Source organism: Ptiloglossa arizonensis, chromosome 1, assembly GCF_051014685.1.
Source record: "Ptiloglossa arizonensis isolate GNS036 chromosome 1, iyPtiAriz1_principal, whole genome shotgun sequence".
Classification (NCBI taxonomy): Eukaryota; Metazoa; Arthropoda; class Insecta; order Hymenoptera; family Colletidae; genus Ptiloglossa; species Ptiloglossa arizonensis.
The window spans coordinates 34,961,956-34,981,135 of NC_135048.1; the positions used below are offsets into that span (position 1 = coordinate 34,961,956).

Below are 19,180 nucleotides of genomic sequence, written 5' to 3' on the forward strand. Positions count from 1 at the left end.
GTCTCGGCGCCGTCCTCCTCGCGCTCGCCCTCGCCCTCGCCCTCGCCCTCGCCCTCGCGTCCACCGCGAAAGAGACCACCGAAAAAGGAAACCGTCGAGACGGCGGGAGAATTCCTCGTCCACGCGTCCGCGAAACCGCTACGCGTCTCGGGAGGGGAACGCGGTCCCGCGGTCGATCCCGATTCGCCGTTTATCTTTCCCAGGGAACGTCCCCGATCGTCTTCCCGCACGAACCGCGAATCGAACGGAGAAACGAGGAGAGAGCCTCGAATCCTCGATAGCCTCCGAGGAGACGCTCGAGCGAACGCGCGTTTCGTGGACGCGCACCCATCGGATAACCCGGGTGCCCCGATCTCCGCGCTCCGCGCTCCGACGACCTCTCGTCTGATTCTGACAACTTCTTTTACTCCCCGCGTTTCTTCCCCGATGTCTCCCGCACTCGGACGGACACCATTTCCCGGCCGTCTCCCTTCGTTCGCCTCCCTCGCTCCTCCTCCTCGTCTACCGTTCCGAGGATCTCCGCCGGCATACCGATCTCGTTCATAAAAAATTCCCTCTTCCGAGCCTACCTTTCATCTCCGCCCGGAATCCCTCGGATTTATCCCGTACAGCGCGCATCTGCCTTCTAGCGTCGCGGAAATATACTTTAATTTACCGGCTGTCAAAGCGTGCCAGTTCCTCGCGAGTTCCCTTATCCTTATCAGTGTCCCGTACAATTCTATCCACGGTCCTCTCCTTCTTCTCCCCGAAGGCGTCTCTCCGTCTCTTGGTTTCTCGGCCGGTGCCGCGACGACGAAAACGACGAAAACGACGAAGACGAGGTAGACGACGAGGACGACGAAGACGACGAAGACGACGAAGACGACGAAGACGAAGGAAGACGAGGAGGAACGGCGCCGGCACTGTCTTCCGACGCATTTTCCGCATTTTCCGCATTTTCCGGATTTTCCGGATTTTCCGCATTTTCCGAAAGGAGCGCTCTCTGCATATAGATTCCTCTCCGTTCCGAGTCCTCCGGTCGCCTCTCCGTCTCGGGAGTTAAAGCAGATGTCACCTAACGTCGCCACGGTAATCTATTTACGTCGAGGATATTGAGATAGGTATGCTCGACGAGATTAGCTTCGATCCACGGGGTCCCGCGCTCCCCGTTCGGTCTCTGGCCGCTCCCCAGTCAACGATGCCGGTTAATTCGATTTTTGGTATCGTTGCTGGCCGATCGCAACGCCGTGATCCCGGGCTACGTTCGACGCGATACGACGGTGTATAATTCGATGGCTGGCGAGGAACGAAATTACGGGCGTGTTCGCGACTACGAGGAGACAACGTCGGAAAGCGAGAGCTCGAGGTAATTCCGTAGACGCGGAGCCGGCGAGACGCGTACGTTTACCTCCTTATCCGGTGCGAGTACTCGACGAGGCGTTACTCGCCGGGCGAAACGAGTCCGCATCGCGTCGCGTAAGAGGAAATCGAAACGCGGGCGGCTATTATCGAGGACCGGCGCGGCGCGTTCCGCAATGTTGGTCGATCGTTCGGGGAAAGATAAGAAACGAGCTTACGAGTTTCGTATCGTGGATCGCGAGCCTACGTCGCGAGCCCCTTCGTACGCGATACATCCTTCTCGACAACAGCTTCGTCGAAACATAAATTCCTTCTCCCCGAGCTATAATTCACCGTTCCCGATAAATGCTCCCCGGTACGGCATCGGTCTTTCCGCCCTCCGGCGCGGCGGCGGAAGAAAAAAAAAGGAAGAAACGAGAAAAGGGGGAAAAAGAAACACGCGATGCGAATCCGGTAAAATATTTGTCGTCTCGGAGAGAATCGGGCGGGCAGGCCGCGTCGCGGGTATACGTCGACGCGGAAAACGGTGTATTTTTTTTTTGTTCGGTCTCTCGTCGTTTGCGGCGCGAGGGAACGGGCGAAACGTAACGACCCGGAGCGCCTCTCCGCGTCCGCGTCTCTCCGCGTCCGGGTACTCGAGGATACGTCGCGCGAGCGGTAAGACGGTAAGACGACGGAAAGGAACGCGACTATAAAGGGTCCGGGGCTAAAAAGAGTTGGAAAGGTTCGCTACTGATTTTACAAAGGGACGCGGAACCGTGGAGGCTCGGAGGAGGGCCGATCGGTATTCAGGGTAAGGTTGCCGGGGTCGTGCGCAGGGCTGGACGTACACAAGATTTGCCGGAGATTCTTCACGGTGTACAGGATACGCCTTGGCTGGCAAACCGACCCTACGTGCTCTGGCTCCTTTATACGTCATTCCCATTTCCGATCCGCTCGTTCGACCGGCGCGCAATTTATTCCGTCGCGGCTCGTCAGACCGCGGACGTGAGTCCGTCCCCCGAAAAGATTTTTCGACCCGCTCGCGATTCTTTCGGTCGTTGCGAAAGATACGTAACGACGCTCGATCGATATCCGCGCCGCGCGTCGTCCGAGTCCCAGCTACCGTCGCGCGGACGTGATCCTAATTCCGAACGCGCGTTCCCCGCGGATAAACCGACGATTAATTCGCCGCTTTGCGCCGCGTACCGTGGCGTCGACGGCTGCGCCGATGATCGCTCTCGGTTCTCTTTCTCGAGGAGACCGCGGACGTTCATCGATGGAGTACCCGTGCGAGTGACGCGCTCGAAGCCCGTGGTACCGAGAAACGCGAAATTAAAACGAACAATTTATCGCTTTCGATACTTTCGTAACTTCGTTCGATGCTTCGTTTTCGCTTGGCCCTTTCTCTTCGATACGGTTCCACGCGCATTTCCCGATAGACGCGTCTACTCCGCTCTCGTTTTTCCGAACGTTACACCGTACGCGGAGCGATCTCGGCTCTCTCGACGAAAGAGTGCCGATCGCGCGCGCGTTCCATCGCGAACGACGCGAACCGTTCGACGAGACGGATCGATTCCGTGGCTCGTTCCCCGAGGATGCGTAACCGTTCACGGTGTTGTTCCCCGTATCTTTTCGTTCCGGATCGTCGGCGCGACGGTCGAGGAACGAGGGGACGCGAGCATCGCGGTCCGCGACGGCTCTTTTTCTCGGTGGCCACTCGGGCTCCCCTGTTCGGTTACACCGACCGGTGCGCATCCCTGGTTCGCCCCTCGCCACCGGGAACAACGAAAGAGCGACTATTTGCCCGCGCGTCTCTTCTCTCGTACGTTCGCCTAGCTCGCGATTCCTGGAAAGAGAGACGCACGTCCCGGAGCCAGCCGAGTTCAACGCGGGGTGCGAAGCAACGAACGAGACCGAGAGAGGAAACCAACGAACGAACGAACCAGGGGGAGAAGGACCGTTTTGTAGCGAGTTCTTCGACCGTAGGGCGCGGGCATCGAGGAGCCCGGAAAACGAATGTCAGCCACGAGTGCCACTCCGGGCTTCATCGGGAGATTCCGTTCATTTAGTTTTCCACGCTACCGGCGCTTTTTATCGCGCGCTTCCGCGTTACGCTCCCCGCGTTCTTTTATGCAGACTCGATGCCTCGGTGCATTCATCCCCGGGACTCGTATAAATTGCTAGAGGCCGAGCGCCGCGGATCGCGATACCGAACGAGGGGAAAGATACGCGTTCGTCGGACGGAATTTCGATAAGGCGATTCAGAGTGCCCGAACTGGGAACGCGTCCCGAATCTTTTCCAGAAACAAGGAAACTACGATCGCGGATAGAAGAAAAAATAGTGTAGTGGAAAGCCTTTGGTTTTGGGCGTTTCCCGCCTCGTTGTGACGGGAGACGATCGAAAACTTTGAATTTCGTTTCCTCTGTCCGTTACGAATATTCCGCGTGACCGCAAACGCTGTACGATGAATCGAAACTTTTTTGGTTTGTCTTCCGTTAATCAACGATCATCGTAGAGTAGAGTTTTCGTCCCGGGGAGAGAACTTTTCGTAGGAAAAGAAAAATAGTGTAGAGAAACTGCACGCATCGGTTTTTTTTTAAGCTTCGACGTTAATTTGTAACTATTGGGAACTAAAAACTATCAATAGATCGTATATCGCTCTATTCTCGAGGGTCGATCGAAACTTTCTAGCGTTCCGGCTTTTCGCGTAACGTCTCATTTTTGTCGACTATTCTGGGTCTTTACAAAAGCTCGTGCTTTTCGAAAACTAGGGACGATACGGTAATTCGGCTCCGAATCTTTCTTTCGAAGACTCCCGCGAGCTGTACGAGAATCATCTACTGGTTATCGGAAGTAAAAATCGTGCAGGACGGTGTAATTCGTCGTCGAGGGTGCAACGAACAACGCGGTGGTAAACCGTGGGCGTATTTACGCGGATCGTTTGTGCACGTAGGTTGTTCGTACGTCGAAACGGTCCCTACCCTTCGTTTCATGCGTCGAGTTTTTATTTTCGGGATAATTTTCGGAATTCGAAGCGCGCGGGCGTCGATGTTTCGTCCAGCTTATCGGGGAAATCGAGTCCGACGCGTATTCGCGAATCCGCGTTAATTCGACGCTCGTGTTCGACCGATATCGAGCGTTATTTATTAACACGCGCGCAAACGTTCGATTCGATGTAGCTGCAAAGTATCGAGCAACGTACCAGCGCTCCGAATGGAATATCGCCTCGAAACGGGTCCCTCGACTTGCTCGCGCGAAATATCATCGGGCCTCGAAGCGTCCTCGACGGAGGAACGCGAGGCGGTAACTTTGGAAAAAACGTTCGACTCGTGCGAAAGGAACGCGCGAAAACTTTGGCGAAACTCTTGAAAAGGAGCGCGGCGAGGATTCGAATTGGCGATCGAACGCGCGTCTCCTTTCCGCTGGAAGGAACCGTACGCGCGTACAGGAACGGCGTCGAAACCCGTTACGGAAGACGGAGTCGACCGGAAGCGGATTCTCCGAGCGTCGGTGGACTCCCCCGTGGCACGGGAAGGTTTAAACCCCGGTGCGCTCCGCGCTCCTCGAAAATCGCGTAAGCTTCGTCGGAATCGGGAAAAGTATTTACATATCCGCGTTTCGCGAGCGTGTCGGGCCATCGACTTGGGGGTTTTCGCGCGAAACGAGGTCGGAACACGGGCATCGAGCGAGCTCGTATTCGGCGGCTTCTCGCACGGGAAAACGCCTCGTAGCCGAGAGTTTCGCGAAGCGCAGTCCGCTCGGTAAGCGGCTTAACCGGTCTTAAGCGGCTTCGCGTCCCTCGGAGAGACGCCGATTCTTCCCCGGTCACTCTGCGCGCGGGCGAGCCGGCGAGCGGACGAGCGAGCGAGCGTTTCCTCGAACACCCTCTCGCGGGTTTCCGTGTCTCGCTACGGTACGCGACGCATCGCTGAAGAATTTCGATCTCGTTTCGAGGGAACGTCTCGCTCGAGGCCGCGGACGCGTTCCGGGTCCGAGTAGCCCTTTGTCAGGCCGGTAATCGCGGGACCGAATCTGAACACCGCGACGCAGCGCCCCGCGGCGCGGGCCCCTCGATTTCTATCTCGCGGTGCCCGTCTTCGAAAACGCTCCGAAACTTCCACGAAGGACCAAACGGGGAAAGAAAGAGTCCTCGGACGATCGTCACGGCGATGCTTCCAGCTGCGTTCGCGGAGACGTCCTCGTATCGTCGAACGGCTCGGAAACCGCTCCGAAAGCTTCGTTACGATTTTCGAGGCGAATCGCGAGATCGACGCGGCAGCGAGACGTCTCGTTTCCGGGAAGACACGGTTTTCGAGCGGTCGCAGCTTTACGAGCGGCTGTCTCGGACGCCCGAGTTTTATAGGCGCGATAGAGTATGGTTGTAAACGATAAGGATTCCCTCGAAAAATTTACGGTACGACGAGCTCGCGGCAATCGTAACCGTTAATGGGGAGCGCTCGGATAAAAAACGAAAAAAAGAAAAAAACACGAGCGTAGGAGAGCAGAAAGAGAGCAAAGGGAGAGAACAAAACGCAGATCGGAGCGAAGGTCGGCGGACTTAGGAAAATTACGTCGCGGCGCGGCCGGTTTCGCTGGACAAGCCGGGCGAAACAACGCGGAAGGACGCTCGCGATACCAGGGTACGTAAAAATTGCACCGGTTCCGTTTATCGTTATTATCGTCGGTTCGGTCCTCTCGGTGGAGAGTCGCTGGTTCGCGCGCGTCTGGTTCGCAGCCGCGCTCTGCACGGAAGTTGCCGGAAAACGTGGAACCGTCGCGTTACGAAAGTTGTCCTTAAACGCGTTAACGTCACCGCGGCCCGGCGAACTTTCCGCATACGCTGGCAGATTGCGTTCGCGAGGATAGCTAGCGCGGCGCGTAGGTTCTCGCGTCGCGAACAATTCCGAGCTTCGATCTCGAGTTTTCGTAATCGCGGGGTACCGCGAGGCGGGATGGCAATTTTCCCGCGGCCGCGTCTTTCGAGGAAACGATACCGCGGGAGGGGGTAGGGGGTGCCAAAGCCACGATTTATCGGAGCAACGCGCCGTAAAAAAGGACTCGTCCCGTTGGTGCGGCCTGAGTTACGGAACCAATTACCGCCCGATACGTGCCTCTTAAACGGTATCGAATATCGAGGAACCGCTACGACGCTACTTCTCGCGGAGTTTCGCGAAACTCGGTCGCTCGCTCGAAGCGGTTTTCACGGTTTTCGGGAACGGTTTTATCGAGTCGAGTTCGTCCGTAGGGTAGCCCGTTCTTCGCAGACTCCACGGGGGGGAAAGAGCGCGGCGCGTTCCCGTTCGGTTGCGCGCGCGAAGCGCTCGGTGAACGGCGTCGGAGGTCGAGGAACGCGATACCGGACGACGGTTTCGATTCCGCTCGGACGAACTTCCGACGACGGTCCGTATTTCGATTTCGCCTCGGCGACCGTGTACCGGATCGATGCCGCGCCGGGCGGAGAAAATCGGACGACGGGCTGCTCCGTTTGTCGGAGAAACGGAGACCGAGACGAGGAATCGTCGCGCTCGAAGTTATCGAACACCCCGTAGAGGCAGGGTCGCCGACGGTATCCGTGACCGACATTTGCAAGGCGATTAAGGGAAGCGGGCGCGATACGCTCGACGACGGGGATTCCGGTCGAGGATCGTTGTTGCGCGAAGAAGCCCTTCCTACCGGAGAGATTACCGTCGAACTGCGGAAATGGCGCTGATGGAGGGACTTGACTTTGTCAACCGAAGCGCGAGGAAAGCTTCCTCCTGTTGCCGGCGCTATTGTCGCGTAAATACGTAATACGTTCGGGGGCCGAATGGCTCGCTTTATTAAACTTCGGCCGCGGCTTAATCGACCACGTTGCCGTTTCGTCCTCGCGATCGACGGGACGCTATCGACCGGAGACCGAAACTCGGAGATCGAGCATCCCACGGTCGGCCACGTTCGCGAGAAAATCGCCTCGAGCGCGCGTCCGACCGTTGCTAGGCGTTTCCACTCGCCTCGCCGGAGCTGGCCGCGATATCGAGAACTTTAGAGCGGCCGGATTATCGCACCGCTTCTTCGAACGCGGAGGAAAGCTTTCCTCGAACCGTATTTCGCGAAGTGTCCCTTCGAGAGGGAAAGCTTCGCGGTATCTGCCCGCAGGAACGTCGTCCACGGAACCGAAAGGTTTACCGAGAAACGAACAACCACGCGGGATGCGGGCGACGCTCGCGAGGACGCGTCGTCCACCGGACAGATTCCTTTTCGCTCGAGTCGGATAACGATAAATACCCATTTCCCCGAGTCCCTTTACCCATCTTCCGTAGCGGTATCTTTAATCGGATTTAGGGTAGCTCGGGCGGAAAACTGGTTCCCTCGGAAAGGGAAGTACCGCGGCGCGGTCTCGCGTTTGTTTAATAGCCGCGGCGCGTTTCGTAATACGCGCAATTACGATTGTTCGCGTAACCGGGGAGCTCTGTCCGGTCCTCCGATATTTATCTCGCTGCTTCTCGACGCTTTGTATCCGCGCGGCGACCGCGTAAATTACTGCGCGCCGCTCGACAAAAGAACGCTTCCCGGTCGAGCGGCTCACCGGTCCGGCAATTAACTCGTTGTTAATCGAATTAACCGAATTACAGGGGACGGAGGATTCTTTCCGCGAGCCGGCGATCGCTTCGCGCGGATGCACCCTGTTTTCCATCGGGCCGTGTAACGTCGAGCCGAGAGTTCGCTCGCTCGTTCGCTCGCTCGCTCGTTCGCTCGCTCGTTCGCTCGCTCGCTCGGTCGACCGACCGAGGGAAAGCTGTGTTTTTTTCGCTCCGGGAGCTCGCGGAGGGACGAACGTCGGAGGCCCGCTCGTAACCGGTCCTCGCGGTCGCCGCGGCCGACGATAAATATTCGTTTCGGAGCCCGAAACGTTTCCACGTCCATCTCGTGGACGGATCTCGGTCGGTATTCGGGGTAGCCGGCGGGTAGCGCTCGAAACGATTTCCACGTAACGTCTACCGTTCTTTTCGGTAGTAATATCGCTGTATAATTACAACTTCTGCGGTTACGTGGGCCAAGGCGGCCCTGGCATTTTTCTTATCTCGATCGGCGAGCACGGCCCGCGACCACGGCCGCTCGCAGCGAACGTAATAGGGTTCTATCCCGGACCGGGTTCTCTTATCCGATGTACCCCGAGCGGGTTCTCGGGGACCGTCGCTCGCACGGAACGCGGGACCATCGACCGGCCATTTCCTTATCGACTCTACGCTCGCCGGCGAACCACCGACTTCGAGGACCTCGGAGAACGGACTAGATGCGACGCGACGCGACGCGAACCGACGCGTCTTTGGCTCGCGATGGATATCGACGATCGGGTTTTTCGCGAAAAAGACGAACCTTTTCTTCTTCGAGGAGGGCAGAATTTGTGGTCGTTGGGTCGTTTTTAGCATCGTTTCGGCATCGGGTAGAAATTTTCTTTAACGTCGTATTCGTTGCACGCGTACTTGGTGGAAAAATTTATTCGGACGTTCGTCGCGGCCGTCCCCCGACGATTTCGCGCTTCCGAATCCATCGAATTACCGCGATCGAACGCGGAAGCGCGCGAGCGAGCAATCGCGAACGTCGCGAGCGCTCGACGTCGTAAATTTGCCAAAAATCGCGAGCCGGTTAATTAAATCCGGGATCGATCGCGCCGCGAAAGATACGGGGATGATTTTACGAGGTTCGATTGACCTTTGGTCCGGACACCGGCGAGCGTCGGTGTTTTCCATCCGCGTCCGGTTTCGAAGCACTCGCGTCGATCGCGAAATCCAGCGATAAGATTTCGTCGGTACGACGGAAACGAGAAAACGAGAAAACGAGGGAACGCGACGTTCGGCGAAGAAACGTCGCGGTGGCGGTTATCTCGGCGCCGTGGTCTCTTCTCTCGTGGGCCGAAATTAAATATTTTCGCGAAATTAGATGCCGTTTCGCGACGATACGAGCGGCAAGTTTTTCGTTCGGCACCCTGTTGGTCCTGGCGCGGTTACATTGTCCCGCGAGGACCGCCCTCGTCGAAAACAACCGGCCATCTCGTCGCTATCGGTGTCCTTAATGCCGAAAGTTTCGGCCGGGGCTCGCGTCGGGGCTCCCTATCTCTGCCAAATGAACAAATTTGCCGGAGTTGCCCGCGATAATAAAGTTTTTTTTTTTTTTTTTCGCCCGTTCTCTTCCACCTCTCGGGAGGACGACGCGAGACGCGAGACGCGAGACGCGAGACGCGAGACGCGCAACGGGAGGACGAGCGACGCGAGCAGCGGACAACGCGGCTGCGTCGCGTCCGATAACGATTCGTCGCTTACGCAACGCTCGCGCCTGCCTCGGGACGAAGCGTAGATTCCCCTAGACTCGAGATTCATCGTACGACTCGAACGTTGCGCCGCGGATCGCGAACGAACAGCGAAACGTTTCTTTACGTTTCGCGTAGAACGACGGGATTATCGGTGACCTTGTTGCGCGATTTTTCTCTCCGTCGCTGGCAAACTTCCGCGAGAGGTTATCGAAAGTTTCCAGGCGAACGGTAAAAAACCTCGCGACGTTGAGAGGTTTTCCAGCGACCTTGCCGGGACCATTTGTCTTCCCGAGACTCGCCGTAACGTTCGATCGAATCGGAGAACGTCCGACGCTTTCCAGCCACCGACGACTCCATTTACCGTAAACGAAACACTTTACCGCGATGTGAACGCCGTGTCGTCGTCCTCGGTCCGCGAAGAGCGCCGTTAACCGTCGCGACGACGCGAATACGGCGAATTTTCGTTCGAAACGAGCAACGGACGCTAACCTGGCCGCGCTTCGACGTTGCGGAAATAACCGATCGTTGTTTACGTTCGAACGACAACGGTAGAAAACAATCGTCGCTCGAAGTATCAAGGAGAGCGGAAGGGAAGCTCGAAAAGGTCCTTGGAAGTCGGAAGTCTGTCGAGTCGTACGTTCCGCTCTGCGTATCGGCGCGAACGGACCGCCTAAACCTCGGCTTCGGACAATAGCGTTGAAATATCGGGCATCGGCGACGCGACGTTCGCGTCGAGCGGAGAGAGATCCGATATCTGACCGGGTTCCTGTTCGCCGCAGGGAACGATCGACCTTTCGAACGCGCAACCCTCGCGAATCCTGGGTTACGCCGTAGCGTAGCAATTTTTCCGCGGCGCGTCTTTCAGCGTTCGCGGAGAAGTTCCGAAGTGGAAGCGCGTCGACGAAGAGGCCCCGTGTCCCGTTGCTCTCTCGAGGCGCGCGGCGACGATTAAACGGTGCCCTCGACAAAGGATTCGGACAGAGGGGATTCACGATCCGCGCGGGGACACCGACAAAGAACCGAGGAACCGTTTGCAGGATTCTCCCGTTGTCCTTCGACGAATGGAGTCAGCGGACCTTGGAGCCGGGGACAAAAGCCCGCGCCGTTGCGATCGCTCGGTTAACTCGTCCGTTCTTCTGCTCGGGATTCGCCCTATCCGTGCTCCCCCTTCGCGATCGAAAACGGACCCGATGACACGGATATCGGGGGGTTTGAAGTTTTTTTTCGTCAGGGGGTAGCCCAATGGGGGTAACATCGTAGCTCGGGGCGTACGAGTCGTCGTTCCAAAGACGGACGGTTTACCGCGTTCCCGAGAAGAGATTGGAGAAAAATTGGAACAAGGTCTCTCCGCGACCGGTGGATTTTCGATCGTCGCGCGATCCGATCGAACGCACGAGTGCCCCGTTTCGTTCGATCTTCCATTATCCGAATTAATCGGCTTTGGAAACGGTAAGCGACCTGCTTCGAGCCAAGTGGGATCGATACTCGATAACGCGCCGACCGAACGCTCGATAGAATAATGAACGATAATGCGCGATAATTATTCGGTTAATCGTTCGACTCAATTATTGAAATTGCACGGTCAATCGTTCACTCGGCCGCGTCGCAATAATTAATGGCGCGTTTCGTACGGCCTTATCGCGGCGAACTTTATGTTCGCGCCCAATCTCGATAATTATCGGGAAACTTTTTCACCGACAAACGGAATCGTTGTACGCGACGCGCGCGAGAACGGACCGCGCGGAATCGAACTTCTCCGAGCGAGAAGGTAGCTTCCGCTCGATCGTCGAACGGGACCCGACGCCTCGCACCGAGGAGACTCGCGACCCTCGCGATATCGAAAATTAATCGCAACGTTCGCTCTGGAAAATCGAAAGGGTCGGGCTTCCGCGAGCAGTTGTCCTCCATTTTTAACGATAACCGATATACGACGCGGCTCGAGCGTATTCCGTTCGCCGCGTCCGTTGCTCGCGTTTGGTAAAACGATACGAAGGAATATCTCCTCTCGGTGTCGGAAACTCGAGGCTCTCGAAGGAGAGATAATCGATTCGACGTACGAGCCACCTGCTCCGATCGAAAGTGGTCGTCGAAAGAGTCGCGATGAGCATCGAACGGTGCTCTTTTCGCGCGGTACGTTCGCGTTCTTGGATTTTTCGCGGCGACGAGCCGCACGATTCGACCAACGATCCCCGGTAAACCCATTGTTTGCCGAGCGGTGGCAAACGATCGGGACAACGGCTGCAATATAAACAGAGCGGGCGATTCCGTCGGTGTCAAAGCGGTCGATGGCAAATTAGACTGTGCTCTAAACAGGGCGCGAGCCTGTGTTAAGGCGCGCAGGTACGCTTAATCGGGCGCAATCACGGGTCAGAGTTTACCTTGTCCGGCCTGGTATCGGGTTAATGCGGCGCACGGCGAAATTAGTTTCGCTAATTTAACTCCGATAATGCGCCGATACCGTTTGATTAATCGTCGACCGAGCGAGAGTTACGTTCCGCGCGATCTCGCGATCTCTGCTCGTCCGTTCGCGAAACGAAACGAATCGAACTCGGTCTCGAGTCCGAGGAGAGGAGATTCCTTCGAAATCGAGCGCGTTGGAAGGCGGAACGCTCGGATAGACGTTCGTTCTCCCTACGAGGGGCGACCCTTTTCGTTCTTTCGTCGCTCGGCGTTTCCTTCGAAGAAATATTTCGGGGAAACGGCTCGATCGAGTATCCTCGATTACGCCGCCGAACGGAAATCTCTTCGCGGGGTGATTACGGCCGGTTGTTCCGATTCGCTGCAAGTTTACCCGCGGAACTTTTCCGCGCGCGCTGACCCGTTTCGCGACCGGAATCGCTCTACCGGCGTTAGGTCGTCTTTGGAGAAAAAATATTTCGTAAGCGCGTTCGTAACGACGAAATCGCCTCTCGTTGTCTACGCCGTTAGCGCTTTTGAAATTCTGCGCCGATCGGGACGAAGGGATTTTCGATGGAAAATATTTTATTCGCGCGGCGCCCGGACATTACGGACGATCGCGGAGCAAAGCGTTCCGAGGACGCGGAAACGCGGAAATCTGCCACGATTGTTCGAAAATTTGGAAAATTTCGATGGACCGCCGACGCGCGTAGCATTTCGAAAAGTTTTTATTCGTCGAGCGATGCTCGGGTCGGGAAAGTATTTTCGTTCGGCGCTGTAATCCGGAGTTCATCGATCGTTCGCTCGGTCGCGTGCTCCGCGATGTAGACGCGAAGGTCCGATCGATACGAAAAAATTGGCAAACTTAAGGGAACTCTCGATCACCGGCAACCTGGACCGCCAAAGAATCCTAATCGCTGCGAATCTTCTAAGGAAATCCGTTTCCGCGATGCGTCGTTATCGAGCAAAGAGGGAAGGTAAGGCGATCACGGATTGAACTCGGAAAAAATCGACAAACAGCGATTGCGCGCGAGGACGGAAACGAGGCGATCCTTGCCGGTTCTCGTTCGTACCTTCTTTGTTACCGTTTATATTTAATCCGGCGGCAACATTCGGGGCCTTAGTTCCGCTCGAACGAGCGTTCTTGCGCACTCCGCGAGCCAAAGTTTGCACAAGTGGAAACTCCGGCGTCGTTAGTTCCGCGCCATTCGGTAATTCCCAGCGGAGGAACCTTCGAGGAGGCTAATAGCCGAGAGCAGCGACGGCCGAACCTTTGAATTTATTAAACCGAAAGTACGGAGGAACGCGGAACGAGTTTCGAAGGACGCGGGGCGGTGCGCGGGAGAGCCGCGAAATCGGCCAATTCTTCCAGCGAGTTCGTTTCGCCATTGATCGTGGTTTCGTATCGACGATCGAGGGTGTCGGTGTCCCTCGAAGACGAGGTTGTCCAGCTTCGGGTCTCTCGGCCGAGAAACGAAAGAAAGGAAGAACGAATCGTGGAAATCGAAGCAGCGCTCCGCTCCGTCCCGGCTCGACTTTCGAGAAACGGGGTCGCGCATTAGAAATTGATAAACGTACCCTCGATTTCTCGTGGCGCGTCGCGAAAGCGGAAACCCGCGCGCGGGAAAAACTCGACCGCGAACCGCGAGAGCTCGCGCATTCAACGTGTGTACACGTCCGAGTGATTTCTTTCTCGAACCGCGCGCGGTTGGCCTCGTTGCGTTGATGGAATACGAAAGAGTGGCGTTCTTTGAGAACGATCGCCGAAAGAAGCCCGGAGCTCTTCCGAGAGTCCGCGATTTTCTGCCAGCCGGTCGTCGAGTTTTTCGCTCGACCAGGCCCCGGGTATTCCGTACGTTTTCGCCGGCTTTGTCCCGGAAAGCGACTTCGCGACCGGCTTTGTCCTCGACCGGGGATTAAACGACGGTTCCGCAAACAGCGAGAGGAAACCGCTTTCCCGGCGAAGGGTCCTCGAAGAACGTTCGACGCATCGCGCGTGCACTCGCCGCGTCGTCGCGACGCCTCGAGAAAACCTTTCGGATCGTGACGCGATCGAGGGCTCGCGAAACATTCGAATCGCGGTTCCCTTCCTTCCTCGTGGCTACTTTCGAACGAGATAGGTTTCTACGTTCGTTAAAATTGGACGCGCGGCTTCGACTCGAGTTTTCGAAAGACGAGAAGTTTTCGATCCCTTCGCGACAACCCGAGGGAACGACTCGCGCCGGTTCGACGTTCGCCTCGATCGAAATCGAAATTGAAATATCGCGCGAGACGAAACGGGTTTACGGAAATACGATTCTACGGACGATTCGAGTCCCGTTAATGGACCGATTCGAACCGACTTTGAGCTTACTCGGTTCCTTCGAACGGGAACGACCTCGAGGACGATACCGTCGACCGGTTCGACGAGGGAAAAATGTTCGCAGAGGAGGAAGCGCTCGTTGCGCTCCGGATACGCGAGGCCGAGAAAATTTGTAATTTTCCGAGAGGTTCCCGAGACCGAGACCGAGACCGAGACCGAGACCGAGACGAGAGGGTTTTTACGGCATTATTAAAAAATGTGCGCTCCGCGATGGACGCGGCCGGGGGTGTAACGAAACTTCCGACGGTCCGGAGCTCGCCTTCGGCGTAAGTGCCGCTTGAAAAATTAACCGAGAGTATTGTACACTTTTTCTACAGCCGCGGCATCTTAGCAGCGTCGTAATCGCGCGCCGCGTTTTAAGGATCGGAGGAGCGCGAAACGTATCCGCGAGACGCCGATCGAAGATCGAACAACGAACGCTAGCCGCGATCGGCGAACAACGAACATCGTAAAATCGATCGAGCCGCAATTTGGACGCGAGCCGACGTTAAAATATTTCGAACGATCGAAGAGTTCCATTAGCGGACCCGGGACGAAACGCGACCGATTTGCGCCCAAATGGACGGAAATGTTTGTTTTCGGAATTAATACGCGTCGGGGGATTTAACGTTCGAATTAATTATCGCGCAAGGTCCACGCGGTCGCGATAAATTTCTAATTTACCGGTTCGCGTTCGCGAACGGCGCACCGGCCACGCCTTTCTTCGTTCGAGTGGACGACGCGCGCGTCGAGCTAATACCGCTGCAAATCCAACTCGATTCGAAGTCGGTGATATCCTAGTTCGCGGTAATTACGAGTGACTCCGGAAGAGAAACTCACCGGAAGCGATCTCGCGTTAAGTACGGGACCGCGGTTGGCCCGATCACAGCTCGCGTTGCGTAACCCGTGTCTTCGAAAGTATCGAACTCCGGTCCGCCGCCAACTCGGACGACGTACGAAAGAGATTCTCCGCGAAGAGGAGGCTGCGAATTCGTCGTAGAAATCCGCGATCGCTGGGTCTCGGTGCAGAGAACGGGTAAACGTATAATCCGGTCTCGCGTCGCGAGGAATCCGTCTCGCGAACGGGGTTTTGCGTTTCACGGGCTCTTGGGCACCGAGGGGCGTGCACCTGGCGGTATGCAATTCGTGGCCAGCCGGGCAAATCCGCGGATCGGGCCGCAGGCGGTGCCAAGTGCTCTCGCGAGATAGAGACGCGCCAACTTTTAAACGTTGAAAAACACGAGATACGCTTCTGGCTCGAGAAGAGGCAATTAACGTCGCCGCGATCGTTCCCCGTCCTCGAGAGCTGCCAAACGTGTCGGTACGTTTCCTACGAAACCGCCAAGCGATAGCGCGGGACACCGATCGAGTCGGTCGCGTTCCTTTCCAGCTCGACGACGATTCGCGATGTAAAATCCCCCACGAAGAACAACACCACGGATCCCTCGTTTTATCGCGTTTACCGCGCGGTCGTGTATCCGCCCGGTAGCATTAATCGCAAAATCCCGTTTAAACGTTAACGCAACGTTTGCTTAGGCACGGAAATTTTGGTCAGAGGCGCACTTAGCCCCGAGTACATACGGAATTTAGTTTCTGTATCGCGTTACCACGGTAACAGGCTGCCCCGACCGTATCCCGTTCTCCGTCCAGTCCATCCTGCGGTCGGATAGGCCGACCGGTATCCCCTCTGAGTTTCGCGATGACGTCAACGGAGAAAGACGGATACACGGACAAAGGGGGGACGGAGACGGGAAACGCGGACCGTCCACCGAACGCCGGACGGACAAAAGGGAAAGGGCCGGACAAAGACCGGCAAATTGGGGAGGACGCGGACGGACAGGGACGGGAATACGCGGCAACGGGAGAGAAAGAGAGAAGAAACGAAACGAAACACGCCGGGAGCGAGTATTCCCCGGAAACCACGGATTCGGGGAGAATACCGAAAAACTGGACGATCTCCTCCTTCTTTCGATCGTTGTTCCCGCCTTTCGCCCGGAACTTCGAAACCTCGAGTCGTCCTCGAGAACAACGCACCCCGCTCGTTCGCGACGCGTACTTGCGCCGCATCCACATCGAAGTAGCTCTCGCGAGCATCGCGCCCCCTCGAGCCACCGGTGAAGGTTTAAGATACGGCACTCCGTCGCGTTGCTTCCGAAGAAGCCGAAACAAGTATCGCAACGTTCTTTCGAGCCGCGATCCTCCGACGAAAGGGTCGCGGTGGAAAAGGAGGAAACGAATTTCACGGTGGTAAGTGCGTTAGCCGAGGGATGCGCTAAAAATTCTATTTTCGCGCTCGACGCGGCCCCTCGAGAATACGTAGCCTAGTTACGAGGAACGGGGAGGGCTCGCGAACGAACGACCGCGATGCGTCTCGAGGTGCTGGTTGCTTCCCTCGGTTGTTCGAGATTCTTCGCAACGCGTCACGGACCGAAATCGTACGTGTTGGAACGAATGCAACAACGAACTTAAGGGTGTCGGATGTCGATGTCAGTTTTAAAGACTGTCCACGTATCGGAGCGGAAGGATCGTCCACCGCGGGGTCAACGGTTTGGCCGTTTTCCTTTTGGTTCTTCTTTCTAGTCGAGTTCCAAGTCGAGAGTCACGAAGACCACACGACACTGTCGTCGTTCGCAAGACGTATCATTGTGTACTTGTTTCTTCGGACTTTGTATTCTTATATGTACAAAAACTATACTACTGGATACTCGTATGCATGTTATAATAAAGTAGATGTTACAATCTGAACTTTGTCGAAAGCACAGCTTCCGCTCGGATTAAACTTCTTCCCGATTTCGTCCCCGTAGCGAACGAGGAACCAACGTCGCGTCACGAATTCCCCTTCCTCGACGAGATACTCGCCGGTGGGTTTCTCGATCGTCGAACGTCCATCGATCGCCGAAAGAGGGAAAACTTTTTTTTCGTTCGACGTAGGAAAAAGTTGCGGGACCGATCGAGTCGCCGGCCGACCGTCCGGCGCGTTCCTCGTCGGACGCGGCACGGCGAGAACGACTCCACCCCTCGGCGGATTAAAAAACTTTCCCGGTCGCGTAAACGTCGAGGCGAGAATACCGAGAAACGAGGAACAAGACTTCGCGGGAAGCTTTCGAATTAATTCGCGGATTAAAGAACGCGAGCCGGCTGCCAGGAAGCCAGCTTCCGTCCGCCCGCAAAGGGAAAGAGCCGAGTCTTTGACGAGCCGTCCTTTTTCTCTCTTCTATCGGTTTTTCAACGGCGAGAGAGACACGGGGAGCCAGAGAGCGAGATCCACCGGCCGAAGAGACGTTTAAAACTCGAGGCGAGAGAGGAGACGACGCGCCGGTTTTCTCGCGATACGACCACGCTCGTAAAAAACCGTCGACCCTGTCTCGGTTAACTTTGTCGTTGATCTCTCTCTCTCTCTCTCTACTCGCCGGTCGATCGAATCGAGCATCTGCTCGTTCTCGCGGCGAAAGATTAAAAAGTTCTCCTCGATCGGGAGAACCCGCGAGGAGCGAACTCCTCGAGACTCTAGACACCGTGCTTTCGTTAATTAGGCCGGCGAAATCGCGCCAAAAGGGAACCTCTCGCGATTCCGTGCAACGACGAACGACCATGCGTCATCGTTCGGATCGACCGCGACCGATTTTCAAAATTGGAGAATGCGAGATCGAGTCGGTCGACGATTCGTTCGCGAAACCTCGCGATGGGTAATCACGGCTCGATCTTACGGATCGAATTAGCGCAGAAAGAACCGCGCGTTCCGCTCGTACTCGTTCGAATACGTTCCGCAAGATGTCGCGTGCAGCGTCCGATCGCGGCGATTCCGCTTACGATTGTCCGACAATCGTACTCGCGTTTCTTCGTAGACGGGCTACGACAGTGGACGAGCCAGATCTCGCTTCGACGAAGACGAAACGGGTTTTCCACCGAATTTCCCGTTTTACGTCGAATCGACGCTCGAGAGAATCGTCGTCGGTTCGATCGGTCGAGCGATACGGAACGCCGATTGTCCACCGTTCGCGCTTATCGTGCTCGAAACGAAATCGTTTCGCGGGTTGCGTCGGATTACGACACAATCGGTGTCGGTTATCGCGCGATCGCGAAAATATCCGGGTTCGTCGTACGAAAGGAAACCACGGCTCGTAAACGCGGAGGATGAATACGGAGCGGGAAAACTCGCTCGCGAGAATTAATCGCGTTCGATTTCGTCCCGGGCACGGAACGCGCGCGGTCGCCATCGAGACGGCCCGTCTTTCCGCGCGTTATCCATCTTGACGCGGATTTATCGGGAACGGAGCGTTCTTCCCGCGGTCGAACACGTATTTTCGATCGGGCCGTGTCTCGTCGAAAACACGGTGAACGCGTCCCCGTGGAGGCGATGGAACGCAACTCTTGTAAAATCGGTGCTAGTCTCGCGGTTCAGTATCGATAAATTTTCTCTGTAAATTTGCTCATCGACCATCGCCGAAAGCGTACAACGGGCCAATTGTCGCTTATCGCCGTTCCGGGAGACACCGATTTGTAAAAACCACTTTGCGCCTCGAAACGAAGATAAATCGGCACGATAAATCGTTGATTTTTGCCACCGTTGATGCGGACCGTCTTCGAAGATAAGTAATCGAAACGATCGGAAGCGTACGATTTTCTCGGTATTTTCTTCGTCGCGCGTCGGTGTCCGCCTTCGTCCTCGACCGGTAAGGACATCGAGCTCGTACGAAAACCGGCAGAGACGTCGAGCTCGTTCGAAATCCGTCTCGATTCTCGTTCTCGAGAACCGCCGTTCGATATTTTTCGAACGATCGAATTGCGTCGATAACGCGTACGCTCGTACTCGACGTACTCGAGGCGGAGA

The 19,180-nt window shown here is 56.3% G+C and overlaps 1 protein-coding gene across 1 annotated transcript in view; it reads right to left on the reverse strand.

Moving 5' to 3' along the window:
* The window catches only part of LOC143155326 (zinc finger C4H2 domain-containing protein), a 186,866-nt gene that overhangs the window by 91,515 nt on the left and 76,171 nt on the right, over nucleotides 1-19,180 (reverse strand). The gene's annotated exons all lie outside the window — the stretch shown is intronic.